Source organism: Hordeum vulgare, chromosome 5H (genome assembly GCF_904849725.1).
Source record: "Hordeum vulgare subsp. vulgare chromosome 5H, MorexV3_pseudomolecules_assembly, whole genome shotgun sequence".
NCBI classification, from domain to species: Eukaryota; Viridiplantae; Streptophyta; class Magnoliopsida; order Poales; family Poaceae; genus Hordeum; species Hordeum vulgare.
The window spans coordinates 12,633,650-12,639,649 of NC_058522.1; positions in this window are offsets into that span (position 1 = coordinate 12,633,650).

Below are 6,000 nucleotides of genomic sequence, written 5' to 3' on the forward strand. Positions count from 1 at the left end.
TGTGGAATCTTCTTCCCTTTTGCGGAGTGCAGAGTGGTGCCTGTGCGCTTGTCTTCCTTCCATCTAGATGCTCCACACACCTTGCATGACTCCGCATTTATATCTTCTTTCCAGTAGAGCATGCAATGATTCGTGCAAGCATCAATTTTCCTATAACTTAGTCCTAGTTCCTGAATAGTTTTTTTCGCTTCATAATAAGAATTTGGCAAAGTAGAGTTCTGTGGTAGGAAAGCCTTCCGCAAATATTCCAACAACATGGTGAAGGACTTGTTGCTCCACTTTCCCATATTCTTAATGTGAAGCAAGTTAACTAGTGCAGATAATTTTGTGGTATTAGACCCTTGGTAAAGTGGCTGGTTATAGTTGTCGAGCAATTTATAGAACTTTGCTGCTTCATTATTTGGTTCCTCCTCGTTAGATGGTGGTGTCATTGTTTGCTCAGTTGGATTATTATTTTGAGGAAACATATCATGCAACAAATCCTGCATCGGCTCATATCCATCTGCACTCTCTACTTGTATTTCTTCATCGCCTTCACCTTCAGAAACCGTTTGAGGTTCCCTCACAACTTCACCATGATGGTACCAAAAGGTATAGTTTTTGAGAATTCCATACACTTTCAGGTGGGCAGAAACCAATTCACGAGAATGAGAGTATGTGTTGCAGCATTTGATGCATGGACATCGAATTTCATTTTCCCTGCCCACGTGGCTGAACGCGTAGTCGAGGAAATTCTCTACCCCTTCTAGGTATTCCTCATTTAATTGCTCATCAACTAGTCCCATCCATGTCTTACTTGGAGCCATCTCTAATATATTTACTGTTTTAGTTCGTAGTTATCCTGCATTTATGTTATCCGATGTAAGGCATGTCAGATTATAGAATAAATCATATTTATTGTGTATGATCTATAGATGAATGGTTTGTACTGATAATGGCGTTTCAGAATTTTGAATCATAATAAAGGAAACAAAATTTTACATACATATTTGGTAATCAGTATCAACAACAGAGCATGAATATCCCGCAATAGAAAAAACAGAGCAAGGTGTTCAACGAACAAACCTGCAGCGGAGTTGCGTGGGCGGACGGTGAAGTGCAGGCGGCAGCGCGGGTGCACTAGGGTCGAGGCTAACCGGCGAAGTGGAGGTGGCAATCCAGGCGTGCGTTGGGGTTGAGGCGACCGGCGATGTGCCGGCGGCAGCGCCGGAGTACCCGGTCGAGGCTACCGGCCACAAGCAGGCAGCATCGCTTACGCGCCGGGGATGAGGCGACTGACCAGGTGCCGGCTGCAGCGCGGATAGGTGGAGAACAGAAGGGAGATGCGATCTATGGACTCCTGGATTGAGCGAGCTTGGGGAGGAGAGGAGAAGGAGGCGTAGGGAGATGAGATCCTAACAGATTAAATATGTCAATTTCTGTTACGGAGTGTTATCTAGAGGAAATTGCCAGCACTTTGCGCCAAAAAATATTCAGGCCTCCCGCTCTTTCAGTTGAGAACCAAAAATATTTATTGCCTACGTTTGTGCTACAAAACCTGAGGATTTGATCTATAAAAAAACTTGTGTATCTTAACTTTTGAAGGGCACGGCCTATACCTACATGTACGTGTAGCTTTACTTTTTTAAGCTAACTGAATCAAGCACAAATGTATGTTCATATATTAAAAAAGAAAAGCGCATTCCTGATGGTTTCAGTATACTTGGACAGACATGAAACAGAGGAAACAGTAGCAGGTTCAGTTTCAAGTACAGAAGCACAGAATTTTTATACAATGGATTTCTTTTTCTTTTTTCTTCTTTCAGTAACAATATACATTGACTAATCCAAGCATTGAATGGTACAACTCCTATTTCTACAAGTTTCTTAGCATTGCAAGCAACCGACTTGCCTTTGCTGCAACAAATGCACACAAAAGACTGAACTTAGCTTAGCCAACACGTACACTGATGACACACCTGCACTGAACCTGCAGTAAGTTGCAACGATCTTTCACAATCACTTGACATTGCAATAACAATTATTTCACCACAGTCAGGTTTAAGCTAACATTCTAATGGTTTGCCATCCAAAATGACTTGTGATCTGAAGGTACTAGTGCAGATAAAATTAATCGGTGAAGCACATGTTCATGACATCGCAAAAATACAATGCCTATTTCCAAGCCCATTCGTATATCTTATAATACAAGTCTGGGGATATGAAGATCCAGTTACGGATAAAAGGAAAATATCTGAAAGTCAATCACTTGTTCATAGGCTGACATAGGAATAACAATAACAAATGTTACAAATAAAGGCACTAATCTTGAATTGTGCTGACAATGACCCTAACTGAAAACAAACAATAATATTGTTCCTTAGCATACAATATTTATTTTTCCATGATCTTGTAATAGTCAGGGATATAAATTCGTATGAAGTCTCTACGTATTTTGTTCAGATTCCTCTTATGCCTGGGTGCATTCCTGGATCTTGCTTCCCTCCTCAATGCAGCATCGCTAGCGCTTCTTTCATTAAATTCCTTCCTGATCTTCTGGTATATTTCATCTTGGTTGTTTTCCTCCTCGGAATCTTCGACAACTTGCCGTCGTAGATACTCAATAGAGTCTTCATCCACATCAATTATCGAGACATCACTGCTCCGTTCTTCATCTGGAGATTCTTCTGCCTCCTGATTAATTGTATCTGGAACAAAGTGAACCATGGTGGCTCCTTGCACCTTCTTCTGCATCTAATGAGTAGCAGAATTAACCAACAAGTCCACTTTTACCTCAGGTTATATTGAATCTGAAGGAGAATGTAAGATAAATCATGTACCTCTCCATCCAAAGTATGGGAAACAACCTCAACCATGGAATTCGCCTGCTCCATCAAGTGTATCTGTACTGAGCCTGCACCAACGCCATCTTTGCAGCCTACAGAATAATGGAACATAATCAACCATCAAGGAAACTAATTAGTGTAATTAACATCACAATGGAAAGAGTAAATACTCACCCGGACAAAAATCTACAGCCAATGGGTCGGAGTCGCAGTGGCCGGTGGAATTATGTGGTTCATCAGAGGCACTGGGTGGAGCAGTCCTCTGGACGACGGCCATGGAGGCTTCCATCGAGAGGTTGTGCAAAACTGAGGATGGGGAGGACTAACTTATAGGATTAGGAAGAGATTAGATTTGTTGGGATTGGAGGATTTAGCGCCAATATTTGGAGAACCCGCCAAGATTTGTTGGGAGGTCTGCGGGGGAGAGATAAACAGAGGAGACTTTTTTCTTTTTAAACACAAGGAGAAGGAGAGTTTGTTAGAGCTGTACGTGCATGCTAGCCATCAATAACAACAACGACCGCTCAGCTAGCGACGGGTCAAAGCGGTGGTTGTTGAAAATAGTACGTATACTTGGTTTCCACCACGCGGGGTTCCCCTCGGGTCTTCAACGACCAAGAGTTTTTACGCACGGTCGTTAATGCTAGTATTTGTAGTAGTGTCCGCTCTTTCTTGCTTGCAAGAATTATTTTTGGGGTATTTCTCGGGGAAGAAAAATAGAAAGGCAAAAGCAAAAAATTGAAAGATTTCAAATGCAAACTCCATTCAAATTCTTTATAGTTGAAGACGTCATGTCATCTTCTCTCATTGCTTTTGAATTTGAATTTTTGAAGAAGGGGAAAGTCATTTTATTCCCTCTCATTCAAAAGTTTTGAAAAGTTTTCAAAATTCACTCAAGCTCCAATCACTCAAGCAAACAAACAAACAATCTAATAATTATTTTAACATTCCAAAATTTGGGATGTTACAAACCTACCACACTTAGAATGAATCTCGTCCTCGAGATTCGGAAGGGCTAGAAAGAAAAGGTTAGGGTTTGGGGGTCTTCTAACAAATCCAATCTCCGACAAAGTGGGATGCTACCACACTTAAAATGAGGGCTACTGGTCCCTTAAGATTTTAACAATCCTCTGGGGTTTTGGCATCTGACTCCTCAGAGTCTTCATACTAAATCCTTTGGTGATGCTCTCCCGTTATATTCATAACGTTTCCATCAAAATCGAGGGTTCCTCTGTTGATATAAGCTACTTCGGTTACTGGGTCTTCTTAACTGACAGTCTCACGGTCAATTCTAAATAACCTATCGATGATTCTCATGGTGGTCTACCATTTGTGGTTATCCTGCAGAGAGAGAGGTCTTGTCTGCATCCTCACCGTAAAATTTCCTACGCGTGACAACAAATGCCATGTACATGGTGCTTTCATCATACCATTCTAAGGCTTAAACAAAAGCTTCAAAGAACGTCGTCTCTCACTATGGGTAAGTCTCTCAGATTTACCATTCCAAATAGCAAGAGAATGATAATAGTAAGTCGTCATGGTGGCCAAGCCATGTCGCACTGAAATCATTACCTTGTATAAGGCTTAGTGAATCTCGTATTCTAACACTTGGGCATCCTCACAAGCGTTGCAGAATTTCTCTTGTCCACGAAAGAAGTTCGGATAATCCATTGGTTCTGCAAGCTGAACAAAACATCTATCGTATCTTCACAACTCTTTGGCTTTCGTATGCTCCTAAGAAAACGTTTGCTGAAACAAGTTTCCTTCTCCAAAAAGATAGTACTTGATCCTTATTAGTCCCGGGGTCTGTGGGTTTTCAGGTATACTTGGAATTACTCCGTCTTTAAATTTCCATAGTGTTTCATTCCATCATACTCTTGGGGTAACTATCATAAAAATAGTCCTCAGACTTATTTTTGGTACATACTCCACTCGGTGGGATACCTTCCATTGGTGTGTTTACCATGAAAAGGTATTGGTTCATCCATGAATCATATTCATTTCATAATGAATCCTTTATTACATCCTTACTTTCTTCAAAATTCCAACTCTAAAGTAATTTATTACAAATGCTGCCATCCATATTATTCGGTATGGTCAAGCATTTCTGCCAACTTTATTCATCTGTCTCTCTTGGAGGTACTTTAGTTCCACTGGAACTTTCCAATGTGCTCCTTGAAATCATCCATCTTTTGCTTTCTCATGGTGTCCATAAGCTTCATCTCCATCAGCTCAGCATTCACTTCACTCAGGTATTCCTGGGTATGACGGAGTCTTGCTTCAAGTATTTCTCCAATCTGACGTATGGCTTCCATGGCAGCTTCACGAACAACATCAAAGAAGGTTGCTCGTGGTACACGTGAAATGAAAAAGTATTGCCCCATAGTCTTTGGACAAACTCCTTTCACATGGTGGAGGTGTACTTCCACATACCAAAGTTCTACTCCACTTTCCATGAATGGGTAGCCTTTGTAGACTGCATCTCCTTCAAGGTGAATGTGCTTCATCATGTCCTTCAGGATTTTCGGGTAATCATGATCACTGGTCAGGGTCATGATCGTTTATGGGCCCTTGAGGAATGACTCGTAGAGAGTTGTCATCTGCAGGTGTTAGTAAATAGGTACTCAGAGGAATGTATGTGTCTCCTTGGTAATCATGGTACATTCCTACTCAGTGGATCCTGTGGGTTTACCGATTACTACCACAATTAAAATGAATTATACCCATGCCTGCATAGACCATAATTTCTCATATCCTCATAATTGTTCAGAGATCTTTGTTCGAAGAGAAACAACGCATACAGTTTCAACATAGGCAATCATGAGACAATAAATTCCATTCATTCATGATATTATTACAATCTCAGGGACTTCTGTTAATTTTTTTTTCACTCCATGATCTCATGAAAAAAACAAGAGTTCTTCAGATTACACTAATTGCCGCGGTCAAAACTTAACTACTCCTTCTTAGCTTTCTTCCTTTGTGGACAATCGCTAGCAAAATGTCCTGCTTCCTTGCAATGAAAGCAAATGAGTTCTGACAAGTCTCGAGGCGTCTAAGTGTTTGCTTTTGCTCCTTGGGTTTCCGGCTTCCTTCCTAAGCACATGTATTTGTGGTGGCCAAATTCCATACACTTGTAACATCTGACATGACTCAGGTCTATATCTGCAGAGAT